A 15,431-nucleotide genomic window follows, 5' to 3' on the forward strand; every position below is an offset into this window, starting at 1 on the left:
GCCCAGAGAAAAATAATTTATGGGAGTCATTTTCTCTCTCCTCATCATTTCCCTTCCACCTATTTTTTTTTTTTCCCCTAAAGCATTGAGATATTTTAGAAAATAATCTTAGGACACATACTGAGATTGTCTCTAAATACTTCTGAGAATTCTGACCTCAGTACAGCTCGACATATGTCAGTCAGGCAAGTGACAGCCTGACACGAGCTGAACATGAAATGAGTCAGAGTTGATCTTAGGGCACAGTTTCCGGGAGAGACTAAACTCCACCTGCTTGCGTGTCATTGTACCCTAGCAGTTCCTAAATTTTCTCACTGGCCGAAATGGCAGTGGCGTAGTAAGGGATCATCTGCTCATCACCCTCTTGGCACAAGTTGGAGACAAAGAGACATTATCTCCCTTGAGGAGAAGAGTGGAAATCGGGGCAGCAGGGAGCCTTAGCAACGAAAACTTTCAAGGTAAGTCCAAAGGAGTGTCACAGTGCAGACTTGAAAGGACAGGATCCTAAAGCTGAAAGAAATTTCAAAGGGGGTGATGTCCCCACTGCACATGAAGTAGAACATGGCAAAAAGCACAGGCAGTGGGGAAATGTGTATAGTTGCTTAAGCCTTCGAGTAAGGAGGGGTATTACAGGAGGAATTTCCCGGTAGGGATATTTTTTTCTGATTAGGTGGGTCACTTGTTATGCAGGGAAAATATAAAGGTACACATTTATAATTCGGTCCAATCAAATGACTGTTACATGTAATGGAATGCGGTTTATACAGTATATCCGTTCGGGCCTTTTAACTTGATGTCTGATTATTGGTGATACCTTGATTATCTGAGTCCAAAGTCAACATGCCTGGCATTGTTAGACATTCAAAACATTTATTGCAATGGTGCACGTGTTGACATTTGAGAATCTTTCTCTTAGAGCTTTCGCTTTACAGGAGAAGAATGAGCAGAAAACTTGGGTTATTACCTCTGTTATAGGCTGCACTGTCTCCCTCCAAAATTCATGTGGCGAAGCCCTAATTCCCAATATCTCAGTATTTGATAAGGCCTTTAAGGAGGTAATGAAGTTAAAACAGGTCCTTAGAGTGGGCCCTACTCTAGGATTACTGGAGGCCTTCTAAGAGGGAGGGATCAGGACGCAGACAACACAAAAGAAGAGGATGGCTGTGTGAGGACACAGTGAGAAAACGGCCGTGTGTGCCACGGCTAAGGACAGAGGCATTCCGCAGAAAAAACCCAGAGATGCTGACACTTTCATCCTGGGCGTCTAGCCCCCAGAGCTGTGTGGTAAGACATTTCTATTGCTTGAGCCACCCAGTCTGTGGCATTTGGTTATGACAGCCCTAGCAAACTAATATAATCTTCCAGTGTATATTTAATTGATCCTTATATTGCTAAATAACTAAGCCTTTAGGAAATTAAAAAAAGAAAAAAAAAAAAGGCAAGCATTCTCCTTGTGTCTCAGAGGTAACAAACCCACCTAGTATCCACAAGAAGTGGGCTTGATCCCTGGCCTCACTCAGTGGGTAAAGGATCTGGCATTGCCGTGAGCTGTGGTGTAGGTCACAGACGTAGCTACCAGCCCATGTTGCTATGGCAGTGGTGTAGGCTGGCAGCTGCTGCTTGGATTTGACCCCTAGCCTGGAAACTTCCATATGCTACAGGTGTGGCCCTTAAAAAAAAAAGACTCTGGGATACAGTAGGGAAAAATAAATAGCACTGTCAAGAGGAATTACATTCTCTTGAGAGGAGAGGGAAAGGAGGAAGTGATAAAGGCTTCACAGAAGAAGTGGCATTTGGACCTTGAGGATATTCTATTTTTCTCATTTGGCAGGGCAAAATGGCCAGCTGTCATTCAGGCAGCACCATATACTGAGATGCAGTCTTTAAAAATCCAAACCTGCTTAGACACAAGTTCTCTTGTTCCAGGTAAAAAGGAGATTTAGGTCCTGGGACTCATCTCGAAATTCAGGAGCAAATATTGGTCAGAACCTACTGGATAATAAACAAATTCCAAGGATAATCAAGACTCTTGATAGAACTATTGATGTATTTTCAAACAGTAAATCATAAGCTGCTACATGACACATTAGTTGTTGACACAGTTAAATTTTAAACTAGATTTAGCACATGCAATTTATTTGTTTGTGCTAGAACCTACTGGCAGGGAACATTTTTATTTCAGCTAGGGTTCTTTCTGTTACAAGCAACAGAATACCTATCCCAAATCAATGAGGCAAAAAGAGCACAATTTCTTGACTCATATGACTAAGATCCAAGGATCAGAATGCCTCTCCAGGTGCATCTTGAGTTCAATTTCAAATGAAGTCATAGGAGTTCATTTCTTTCCTCTGCTCCCTCTGGGCTGCTCTCTTCTCAGGTTTAAAGACCTCACTCTTAATAACCAATTTTTTTTTCTTTTTGCCTTTTCTTGAGCTGCTCCCGTGGCATATGGATGTTCCCAGGCTGGGGGTCTAATCGGAACTGTAGCCACCGGCCTTCACCACAGCCACAGCAACACGGGATCCAAGCCGTGTCTGCAACCTACACCACAGCTCATGGCAACGCCAGATCCCCAACCCACTGAGCAAGGTCAGGGATCGAACCTGCGACCTCATGGTTCCTAGTCCGATTCGTTCACCACTGTGCCACGATGGGAACTCCACAACTAAATTTTTAAAGAACTTATTAAGGTTTCTTTTACATACAGTTATATGCACTTATTAAAAGGTACCATCTGATGAACTTTGACACACGTGCATATGTATATATATTTAAACCATCATCACAGAATAGCTAACATGTTAACCTTCCCCCAAAATACCCTCACACCCCTTGGTAATTCACCCCTCACTTCACCCCACTCCCTTTTTTGTCGCATGATAGGCAAACACTGATGTGCTTTTTGTCACTACTTTGTTACAAAGTAGTTTCTAGACTTTTATGTAAATGGATGATAAGAGTGTACGTTATTGCCTTTTTCACCTAACATAACCATCTTGATATTCATCCATATGTTGGGTGCAACAAGAGTTTGTTTCTTTTTTATTGCTGAGAATATTCCATTGTATGGCTATATTTTACCACACCTTGTGTGTCTATTTACCTTTTGACAGACTTAAAATTTTTTTTTTTCCTAGTTTGAGACTATTACAAAGAAAGGAATTTTTAAAAATCATTTTTCCATTATCACTGTATTTTGACTTCTGCAAAGGCACCATTGGTCGGTAGTTTAAATCTTATCTCTGGGAGTTCCCATCATGGCTCAGAGGAAACGAATCTGAGTAGTATCCATGAGGACACAGGTTTGATCCCTGGCCTCGCTCAGTGGGTTAAGGATCCAGCGCTGCTGTGAGTTGTGGTGTAGGTCACAGACATAGCTCGGATCTGGTGTTGCTGTGACTGTGGTGTAGGCTGTTGACCCCTAGCCTGGGAACCTCTATATGCCTCAGGTATGGCCCTACAAAAAAAAAAAAAAAGACAATAAATAAATAAATAAAATTTATCTCTATAAATTGATTTTTGCGTACATTGGGAAAGTTTAAGTACTTGTCATTCTTGTGTGTTTGTTTTTTTGTCAACATCAAAGGAATAATTAATTAGCAATTAGCACATTGCTTTGGTGGACTGAATAGTTTTCAGAATATGTTGGCTGAGTATTATATAGGCACATTATGTCTTTGGTGAACAGATATAAGAATGTAGTGTGTTTAATGATCTATACTTATCAAAGGGATATCCCAGGTTTGGAAAACTTCTGATGGCACTAGATTAAGATACTTACTAGAGGATTTTCTCAGCTGACTTCAAATGGATTAGTTGAGCTCTGCCATTCTGCCTGTGATAAAGCTGCTTTTGCCTAGAATGAACCTCTCATGTATCAGAGTATTTAAAAGAAGAGAGAGCTGGAATTCCATCAAGCACACAGAACAGGTGGTATGGCTATTTTTGTACCTTCTTGCTGTTAAGTGTGAGGCAAATTCACTTGGAGACTTGAGTTTATTATAATTCATGCCACCTATGGCAAAGCTGATTCTCCACTATCTAACTATAGGTACCTAAAATAATCTAATAATTGTGAACAATCAAATTGGTTTGGTTTAGCTCACAACACGAGGTTCATATAAGAAGATGAGGGTAATAACACTACTGAAAAGATAGAGGTTTTGTGAAAAGAAAATGAAATTTTATATATAAAGGAAATATATGTATATATGCTTAGAACAGTGCCTGGTATTTGGTAAATCCAACAGAAAGATATTGATATCTATCTATCTATATCCATCTGTCTCTTATGGCTCCTCCAGGCTGCAAATTTTGTAACTGCCAGAAAGTTGATCATGATGAAAGCTTTAAGCTAAAAAGACAAAACTGTTTAGAAAATCTAATGCTAGCACATGCTGAGACTTTGGGCAACAGTGTTGAATTGTGTTGTCCAGAAAAAAAAAAAAAAAAGATATGTTGAAGTTGTAATTTGTAACTCCCTGTACTTGTGAATGCGACCTTATTTGAAAAGTAGGGTTTTTGCCGATGTAATCAAGATAAATGCATACTGGATTAAGATGGGCTCGAATTCAGTGACTGGTGTCCTTATAAGAGGAGGGTCTTATGGATCCAGAGATGTACAGAGACACAGGGGAAAAGGTCATGCAAAGGCAAAGGAAAATATTGCAATTATGGTATCACAAACAAAGAAATGCCAAGAGTTACTTGCAACCACCAGAAGCTGGAATAGGCAAGGAAACACCCTTCCCAGATCAGTCAGAGGGAACAGGCCCTGTGAACACTGTCATTTCAGATTCCACTCCAGAACTAGGAGAAAATAAATTTCTGTTGTTTTAAGCCACCCAGTTTGTAGTAGTTCGCATTCATTAACTTTAAATATTTTTGTTTAAAAAGGTAAGAAAATAAACTCTCTAGCCTTAGAAGTTTATAATTCTCAACTGAAACAGTCCAGAAATATGCCAAATTTCTATTCAACTGACTAAATTATTGAACGTGCTTCATTTTGCAGGTCATCTCCTCTCTTTATTTAGTCATATGTAGATAACAAAAATAGAAGATCATGTTTTACTTCAATTTGAAACATTTATATAATGTTTTAGCCCCAAGGATTTACACCATTGAAATAATCAAATTTTTAAAAAGAAAGAAAATTTAATCACAGTATTTCTTGACTTGTGACAAAAACAAAATAAGAAACTAGATTTTGAAAATATCACTTCAATTTCTGGACCAAACATTTTGTTTGTACTTCTATATAAGTGGTTTTTCTTACTTTCAAATTCCTTTCTTGGTCTTAAGTAACAATATAAAACTCAACGATGTATCTGATTATGATTGATGATTTTAGAAAATGACACTCAAGCAGGCCTTTTGTTCTTTTCTTTTCTCTTCTAAAAAACCTAACACAGATTGAGCAGTTCATAAAACCTCAGGGTAATAGGATAACAAAACAAAAGCAAGATAAATGCAAATTACTGTAAGAAGAAAAGCAATGTTATTAGTTTAAGAAAAAAATTAGTTGACGGATGTTAAAATTGTCATTTATTATTCAGAATGTGAAAGACCAAATATTCAAATGGACAATAGCCAGAACTATACAAAAATAGAATTCTGACCCACATCTGCAGCAAAAAGCCCAGGAAACCAAGCTTTCTTAGTAACAGTAACCAGCCCAGGAAGCCAACCTGCTATCTACACTCCAGATTTCTGGGAAGTCACACCACTATCTCTAGCAACAGTGGAGGAAGCCAAACAATAACCCATCACATAGGATACCCAGGTCCATCTGCAACTCGCCCATGCCAAAGACTACTCCAATCAAGGCATACCTGGAGCCTTGTCTTTTCTACAAAACTTTCTCCACTCCTCTCTCTCCATTTGAGTCTCTGCTGAAATGCCAGTGATGGTGGCTGACTCTCCTGCCTACGATAAAAAAGCTTTGCTTGTTCTTACATAAACCTTTTGGGTAAAAGAGCCAAATAGAAGATGAACTCCTTACAACTAGTGGCTATTTCTGAGTTTACTTCCATGGCTAGGGCTATGCAACCATAAGCACTCACTCACTATATGTCACTAGTGAATAATTTAATACAATTCTGAACTCAAATAACCTTTATTCATTTAATTCTGGAGATAATGTCGATCGCATGGGTCATATTCAGTGATGAGCAATAATTGAGGTGTGCGAACATGTTCGTTTTGGCACAGATCAGAGAATAGTCATTGGTATGTCCTCAAAGACAAAAAATAGCTGCAACATTTTTTCTAGTATACAGAAGCATGGAAGTAATTGGTGAGTAATTGCAAGTGTGTCACGTATACATTAATCCACTGAGACTAAATTTAGCTGCAAAGTCAAACAGGCAAAGTACATGTTTCACTTAGCTGGGTTTAGGAGGTGACAGTGGATTCACAAGTTGCTCAGATAAAGCATTTTCAGTTGAGTTCTATTACATATAATTTATATGATGCCTTGGCTTATTAAGTTCAAAACTAAAGTTTTATTTCCAAATTGTATTTGTCTCACTATTACTTAGGAATTTGGGCTCATTTTTCTATTTACATTTAATTTTTAAGTCTTTTACTCAGTACAGTTGATTTTTTTTGTATCCCATCCTGAAACAACCACCATAATCTAAACCAACATCAATCACTTCCAAAAATTTCCTCCTGCATTCTTTACTTGTTACTCTTACTTTTGATGATAAAAATATTTAAGATCTACCCTCTTAGGCACCAGTGGCATTGATATTGCATAATGAAAGTACCATTAAGTATTTGTATAAAGAATAGTTTAGTTGCTTATAAACTGGATTAGGTCTAAAATAAATGGACTGAATGTACACAAGCTGGTTACTCATTAATATTAATGCTATATTAGAATCCTACTTGATACAGTGGGAAAAACCATATAGCTTGGGTCTAGAGTCTAACTCTGCCTTTATCTTAACTGGCTGAGATTAGGACAAGTGGACAGTATTATTTGGACATGTTTCACTGTTATAAAAATAATTAGACTAGATTATATATAAGATTTCTCTGTGTTCTTGCACTAGCACTTTTTTTTTTTGGTCTTTTTGCTTTTTTTGGGGCCACACCTGCCGCATATGGAGATTCCCAGGATATGGGTTCCAATCGGAGCTGCAGCCGCCACCCTACACCACAGCCACAGCAATGCCAGATCCAAGCTGTATCTGCAACCTACACCCCAGCTCATGGCAACGCCAGATCCTTAACCCACTGAGCGAGGCCAGGGATCAAACCTGCAACCTCATGGTTCCTAGGTGGATTTGCGCCATGACAGGAACTTCACTAGCACTTTTACTTATTTATTTATTTATTTATTTTAATTTTTTAATTTTTTTTGGTCTTTTTGCCATTTCTAGGTCCGCTCCCGCGGCATATGGAGGTTCCCAGGCTAGGGGTCGAATCGGAGCTGTAGCCTCCGGCCTACGCCAGAGCCACAGCAACGCGGGATCCGAGCCGCGTCTGCAACCCACACCACAGCTCACGGCAACACCGGATCGTTAACCCACTGAGCAAGGGCAGGGACCGAACCCGCAACCTCATGGTTCCTAGTCGGATTCGTTTACCACTGCGCCACGACGGGAACTCCTCACTAGCACTTTTAAAATGATTTGAAAATTTCCTTCAAACCAGACTCTGTTCTTGCTCTGACTAGCATTTGGAAAGGGCTGAATACGGAGCAAGTGGATTTTAACAGAGTCAACATTGGATTACTCAGCATCTGACTACCTAGTTTGTAAACTGTACACACACTGCACTTTTTTTTATCTGCTTGTCATTTCATTATGTTTCTCTTTCTAAATCTGCCTTTGTTCCTTCAAATTCCTCAGTCTAGAGCCACACCAACCAGTACAGGAATCAGTAGCCACATGTGGCTATTCACTACCTGAAATGCAGCTAGTGCTACTGAAAACTGAAATGTTTATTTTAATTAATTTAAATTTAAATACCTCTCCATTCAGTTATTTGAAAACTGCTGGATCAACTTAGGTATGGGAATATACTTTTTCAACTGTAAATTTTATGACTCCTAATACTGAGCATGTATTTCTGATAAAAATTTGATGTCTGAATTGAGATGATCTGTAAGTGAAATATAAATGCCAGAGTCAAAGACGTAGCATGGAAAAAAATAAAATATCTCATTAATAATTTTATATTTATTATATATAGAAATGACACTATTTGGGACATATCGAGCTAAACATAAAAATTGCATTGTCTTGCTTGTTTTTACTTCTTTTAATGAACTTTTGAAGTATTTCAATTTTTTTGCTTGGCTTGAATTCTACTTTTATGAGACAGTACTGGTCTAACATATTCAAGGCTCTTCTCAACTCTCTCTGGATAATTGATTTTCCTCTTCTAGGCTCAGCCTGCTGTCCCTTGGCAAATTTTAGAGCATTCCCACACCCCTTTCCAACTCCTAGCATTTCCCTCTGTCTCTGTCCTCTAGGCTCCACTAAAGGAAACTCAAAATCCATGTCCATACCTACAAAAATCCTTTATGCTAGTGTCATGTTGGTCAAGGCTCTGATTATAAATTCCATAAACCAGCTTAAGCTTCCTAAGTACAAGAGGGATGGATATTAGAAAGATTCTGAAGTGTTTTGTAGAATACTCAATTCCTTTTATCCAATGCATGTTGATGAATGGATTGATGAGTATATATGAAGAGGAATTAATGGTGGCATTTTTAACGTTTGAGTCAATTGGAATAATTACTTGTCTTTCAAATTTCAGTTTTCCTTGCTGCTTAGTCCTCATTTTGGTGAATAACGAGGAAAATCAAGGGGACTAAAAGGTAAATCAAGGAATCATATGCTAGTTATTTATTGTTCATTTAACTGTTATCTGATAATACCAGAAGGGCCCAATAGGAATTACAGTGCCTATTTATTCTTTTTAGGGATATGACTGACTACAAAAAATTGACTGAGTCGTTTAAACTCAGTTCAAAGCTTAGGTGAAAGAGGGCCTTTAATGAATGTTTTTATTGTAATGCTAACGTTTTAATGTTTTAGAATTATTAACTCCCTTTTATTCAACAAACCTCTGAAGGCAACAACTTTAATGACTGCTTTTAAAAATTAGCAGCAGATCAAAAAGTGCTCACAACTGCCAGGAAACAAAACATTTAGGAGTTTTAGGATAATATTATATTTTGTTTTGTTCATTCAACAAATATTTACCAAATGCCACCCGCATGAGCCAAAATTCTAAGAGAAGATATACATAAATAAAACGAAATCCTTGATCTTGAAGGCTAAGAATTTAGTGACTAGGATGCATTATTGTGTACTTGGAATTATAAAGACAAAAAATATATATATCTTCTCAGGCGTTGTGTTTTTCCTTACTACACACTCAAAAAATCTCCTTTCCCCATATCTGTTGGTATTAAGTCCCTCCAAAGTCCAATACTCCAAATGCTAATTCCAGATCCTTAACCCAGTCAATAATAATCCTTTCTTATAGGCCCACTGCTGGAGGAATAAAGCTGGATGCTCTCAGAAGGGCAGACAGAGATGTTAGGCCTTAAGATAAGGGGTAGAAACGTCATTTACCCTGGGAGTTAAAAGCCACAGAGGAAAGACAGGAGGAATCACACATTTCAGTTCTGTGCTTCCCCCCATGGCCGCATCTCTGAACAGAATTAGCTCCGTCCACCCCACAACAATCATACAGATGCTAAAAGAGAAGACGGGGAAGGGGGTACAAGCAATGACGGGATGGTACGAGTACCTCCCCTCCCCCACCACATGCAGAGACTGAAGCGAATTTCCAGCCTGACCCGAGAGCTGGTGGGATTTTGCCTGATTATTTCCGATTTAGAAATGAAGCCATATGGTGGCACTGACATCTGAGACTGAGGAGCAAATTCATACAGTCACAGGATGATAACCAAGGCTGATGACCACCCAGTAGGCACTGGCATGGGCTGTGAATAAACAGCTGAATAAATAGCTACTGTGCCAAGCCCCACAAGTTTACTTTCCACTTGTTTCAGCTACCCTGGTTCAGATTCCATTTGTCTGAAATATTTGGATTTTTCCCAATCCAGCAACTAGAGGGATAATACTTGGTGTATCAGGAGACCCAAGACCCCACTCCAACGTTAAAGCAGCCATCCTTTGATTGGTCTATGCACAGCCATTAATGGTGATCGTATTTTAACATCTGCCCATTATAACCCATCAAATTTGTCAAAAATTGGGTTACCAAAACTAATTTGGACCATTTGATAAAAAGCGAGTCTACTACTTTATTATCTAAACATGTGAAACAGTGTAGATGACTTCCTCCGTTGTGAATACTGTCTGCTCAAAATTCCTTTCATTTTTCCCCTTTGTGTTTAAATTACACTGAAGTGTGTGGAAGAGCTATAAACTTAAAAAAGTAATAATAACTAAATACTATCCCCCAACGTCAATAATGAGTGAATTAATAGCAATAGCTGACCCACCACATTACTGCTACTCAGATTTTTTGTTTGTTTTCTGTTTTGCTATGTTGTTAAGGTACACCACTATATGTAGCTGGAGAATATTTTTATGTATTAATTAATTTATCCCTCTAACCTATTTTATTATTACTATTTTATCATTTTTTTACCATGAGGCCCTCCTCCTGTGAAAACAAATCCTTGAAAGTAGAAAAGTGTGGAGCTCCTACATGGCCCGAATAAGAGAAAATTCACCATGGAGCTTTGGGTGCCCAGACAAACTCTTAAAACCTCACGTGGAGACAATAACCTTGAAAGTTAACATCTCATTTCTAAGAGATTTTTGGAACTCAAAAAGCTAAGTCTTGATCGGAGCAGACCATGAATATTATGCCAAATACCACATGTTCTAAAAGCAATAACAAAAGAGCCAAACCCCTCCTCTAAGGGCTACAAGTTGAGCAAGGAAAGGAAAGAAGAGCTAAGACCAAGGAGAGGGATTTGGGGTGAGAGAACAAGACCTGAACATCCTGACAGCCAATGTGGAGAAGTGCCAGGTCTCTCCATGAGATTGCTGAGGAGCTCCTGTGTAAACGGAGTCTACCTCAGGAGCCACCCCCCCATCCTGCCAGTGAGAATCGCACACCAAACCAGGTGAGAACATAAGTCTCGCCCTTCTAAGTGCTGCGTATCATCAGCTGATCAGCTAAGCAGGAACGATGTCCATCCCTACTTTGTGGGAACCACCCATATGATCAATCTCCCTGTAAATGGCCCGTGATATTATTGAACCTTTTTCCATCTTGGCCCCTGCACCTTCTGCCCAGCAGAGAACCTGGATACCTAGAAGGCCTGAGATGGGATGAAAGAGAAGGGGTGATGTGCAAAGGAAAACCTTCAACACCTTTACTTTGTTGGAACAGAAATGTATTAGTTTCCAGTTCTCATCTTTCTTCATTTGAATACAGACCAGTTACATATAATTTCCTGCTGAATACTTAAAATAACAGAACTTTCAGTAAAAATCTTTTTCATGGCTACATTTCTCTTATAAATGAAATATTTCTGATGGTAAAATAAAGAAGTCCCCAGATACTGAGTCAGAATCTTACTTCCCCTCAATATACCTTGGCAATTTTTTTGGCCTTTAAAGTTCTATCTTTAGTTTCCTATTAATCTCGTTCTCATAAAAATATGGAGATAAAATTATTCAAAGAGTTTTTTTTTTTTTCAGTGTGTTTTGACCATTAGGGAACATCCATCTCATTTTTTAAAATTACAGAGTCATTCTTTTGTTCAAAAGGTAAGGTGAAAAAATAACCCTGCCTTTTAGAGTGTTATTTTATGATTGATTTATTTATTGTCACATCCTCATCACCTCTCAGCAGGCCTGAAAGGGTCCAGATGTTTCCTATCATGCGTTTCCTCTCAGTCCTTCAGTTCATCTTTGACAGGCTGCAATTGGAGTATTTATCCCTGTTGGTGTTGTGCTCAGTAATTGCTATTTGTCAAAATCACAGAAACATCTTTAAAGAGACCTAACATCGTCTAGACTACGGCCATCTAACTTGACTATCATGACAACGTGGAGTCAAAATCTCAATCAAATAGGTGCATTGAATAAGCTTTCACTTTCTGCTACATATGCATGCTCAAATTAGCTGTTCAGACCAATTTGGATTTTCAACATTTAAAATGTCTTAGGAAGGATTTAAGGCAGTTTCCAAGTCTACAGGAAAGCAATAATAGAGCCTAAGTAAAAATAAAGACATGTTTCCATAGGTAACACCTTTAATCTGGAAAGCATGCATTAGTGCTAATATCATTGTAACAGGAATGGTCCTAGTTGTAAATCATACTTTATAGTATTTTATAATTTAATAAGAATTCAGAAGCTTAACCCATGTCCCATAGTTCTCTCAAGACAATTTCATGAGTTAGAATGCCCATCATTAATCATATTTTCTCTATGAAAGGCAAAGAAAGATTAAGGGACATGGCTAGATTCACACTAAGAAAAGCTTCTTTAATTTTACTGTAATTGATATTTTAGTTTATTAAAATGAGTGATATTCTTTGATTTGAAACGAACTGTGTCATTCATATATATGCCACAACCCCAAAGAGGTAGACCTGAGAGTGGGATATTCCACAGTCTAAGAAATCGGATGAGGAAGTTACACTCCTGAAATTCTCCTACAGAACCTGCTTCCACAGACACTCTGCAGTTGAGGCCCTGGCATTTTCCTACACAAATTGTTTCCAAATTTCTCATTATCAGGATGGCTTGCCTCTATTTTTAGCAAGAAACATGATGGAGGGCTGATCTTGAAGGTGGGGCTGCATTTTTTGGCTCCAAAGAGTAGTTTTAAAATCAAGTCCATTATCCCATTGATCGTGTTTCTCTTCAACCATCAAGTCCTATTAATATCTTCCAGCTCTGCCCAAAAGGCTAAAGTAAATAGGGATATCCCCTTGGTTTTTGATTATAAGACTCCCTTGGGGCAAAGGGACATGGCAGAGGGGGGTAGATCTTACCTTTGCATATATTGCCAGATGAAAACACAAGTTACCCTGGGAGTTTAAGTCTCTATAAAATGAATTAATGAGGGAGTTCCTGTTGTGGCTCAGCCATAATGAGCCTAACTATTAACTATGAGGACGTAGGTTCAATCCCTGGCGCTGCTCAGTAGGTTAAGGATCTGGCATTGCTGTGGCTGTGGAATAGGCCGGCAGATGCAGCTCTGATTCGACCCCTAGCCTGAGAACATCCATATGCCATGGGTGTGGCCCTAAAAAAAGGTAAAAATAAATAAATAAATAAAATGAATTAATGAAAATCCAGTGTTTGATTCATGTTGAAAAAAGCTCTTAATCCACTTGCCTGGCCTTTACCTTCTCATGCTTTACAAAGGCAGGGATCTTGCCAGTCTTGTTTACTGTTTTATCCTCAGGACCTATGGCAATGCCTGACTCAGGGCAACTGCTAAATGGTATGTGTTAAATGAAATAGTGAATGAATAACCCCTGAATTTGAAAAAACATAGCCTCCAACTAAATAACTCATCTGCCTGTAAGGAGATATGAACGATATAGCCTTGCCTAGGCAGGTAAGTAGACTCAGTCCTTTATGAATCTTCACTAAAATGTTAGGCATTTAGCACCCTGTTTATTAGGAGGGCAATTATGACAGCAAAACAACATATTGTCCATTCATTCCTGAGCCTGGCTGGAACATACAGGTAATGACAAAAAGAGCTATTAAAGGATTCTAAGAGGTATAACCAGAGAAGAAAAAGAAAACTTTGGGTTGAGATGGAAAGAAGCAGGTGTTTGTCTTGGACACAGCGTAAAGAAAATGAAGGAAGGAATTAACAGCTGTGATGAGTGCTGTTGAGCAGGAAGTGGCCTTTGACAATATGGAGACTGAGTCAGAGGCCACAGTGGAGGACTGAAGCATGAATGGGAGATGAGGAAATAAATTTACCATATGGAAACCCTTGTTTCTCAAAAAGCTGAGAATTTCAGGGTAGCAGAAAAATGGTACAGTAAGTAGAAGAAGATGTGAGGTCAAGAGAAGTTTTCTTTTACAGGAGATATTAAGAGATTGGTAGCATGTTAATTTGAATAATTGATTTTAAAAGGATGGATTAAAGACTCAGGAGAAAAATAATCTACCAATGAAGTTCTTGAGAAGGTGAGAGGCAATGGGCAAAGGACACAAACGGGGGCCTAAGTTTTGTTACCAGCAGTGACAATGAGAGATGGGGGCTTGGAGAAGACAGACTCAGTACGAGTAAATTTATGGATGCGATGATGGGAAAAGAAGGCAATTCCTATTTGGTGATGTCTGTGTTTACAAGAACAGATGAGGATATTATCAGCTGAAAGGACAGTGGTATAACATTTAAAGGCACAAGAAAGGAATAAAATAGTTTCTGAGGAAACGTGCTCTCACTTTTAAAACTTGTAAGTTTTATCACTCCATTTAGAGTTAACCTGTGGTGGAGCCTTCCACCACAGATCTGGCAACAGACCATCTGAGTCCCTGCTGTTAGGAAATGTGACATGAGAGGAAGACTTCCCTGTGAGAAGTAATTTTAGAGACAGAGATCTTACTTAAGCACATGTTTCTCAAGTCGTTTATTCATAGAATAACTGATCTTGGAGAAATATGTCGACTTCTTTACCCTAATGAGAAACTTCCCATTTTTCTTGCATTTTGACACTGGACCTTGCTGTCTCAGAATCTGTCAGCATATATGATAAGACTGAGGAAGTCAGGCCTGAGAGCATAAAAGGAGCTGAGGGGTTTCAAACTGATTTATGCTGTAGCGTTAGCTATTATTTCTAAAGGATTATCTGTACCCCCCAACTCAGATACCTTAAAGAATGTTTCCCTATTTTTCATAAACCATGACACTGTAGATAAGTTTAAACATTTTAAAATCCTTTATATTCCAGCTGTATAGGTACCAAGTATTCTCTCGCATATATTCTTCCCAAAATTTGATCATTTCTCTCCCAACTTTAATGTTCTTCATAATCTCTGTTCATGGTCAACCTGTCACAGTCCAATGAGACGGCCACCTGGAGTTTGAAACCATCTCTGAATTCACTGGGAAACATCGGCTTTTCTAACTCGCTGGTTATACCATTACTTCCTTCTGACCTTTCATTGTCATTTACTATTGATACTTCTCAACAATCCCAGCATGAAATTGGATTGTTATGATCATTATACACCCGCAGATGTGATAAATTCATTTGAGTAATAATAAAAAAAAATCCCAGTAGACCATGAGTTTGTTAAAGACAAGACTATCACTTATCTCTCTATTGTCTTTGTATCCTTCACAGAACAAGAAAAGTCAGTGCCTTTTGCATGTCAGTGACTTGTACCAAAACTACAAACAGCTTTTGAATGCATGAATTAACTTCCTGGTTGTACAGACTT

At 38.5% G+C, this 15,431-nt stretch overlaps 1 long non-coding RNA gene across 1 annotated transcript; it reads left to right on the top strand.

Moving 5' to 3' along the window:
- Positions 1-330: 330 nt before the first annotated feature.
- LOC125131858 (uncharacterized) lies at positions 331-11,504 on the top strand. The gene is made up of 3 exons (XR_007136040.1): positions 331-458; positions 8,773-8,833; positions 10,651-11,504. It is a non-coding gene; the product is annotated as an uncharacterized LOC125131858 (long non-coding RNA).
- The last annotated feature ends 3,927 nt before the right edge of the window (positions 11,505-15,431 follow it).

Source organism: Phacochoerus africanus, chromosome 7 (genome assembly GCF_016906955.1).
Source record: "Phacochoerus africanus isolate WHEZ1 chromosome 7, ROS_Pafr_v1, whole genome shotgun sequence".
NCBI classification, from domain to species: domain Eukaryota; kingdom Metazoa; phylum Chordata; class Mammalia; order Artiodactyla; family Suidae; genus Phacochoerus; species Phacochoerus africanus.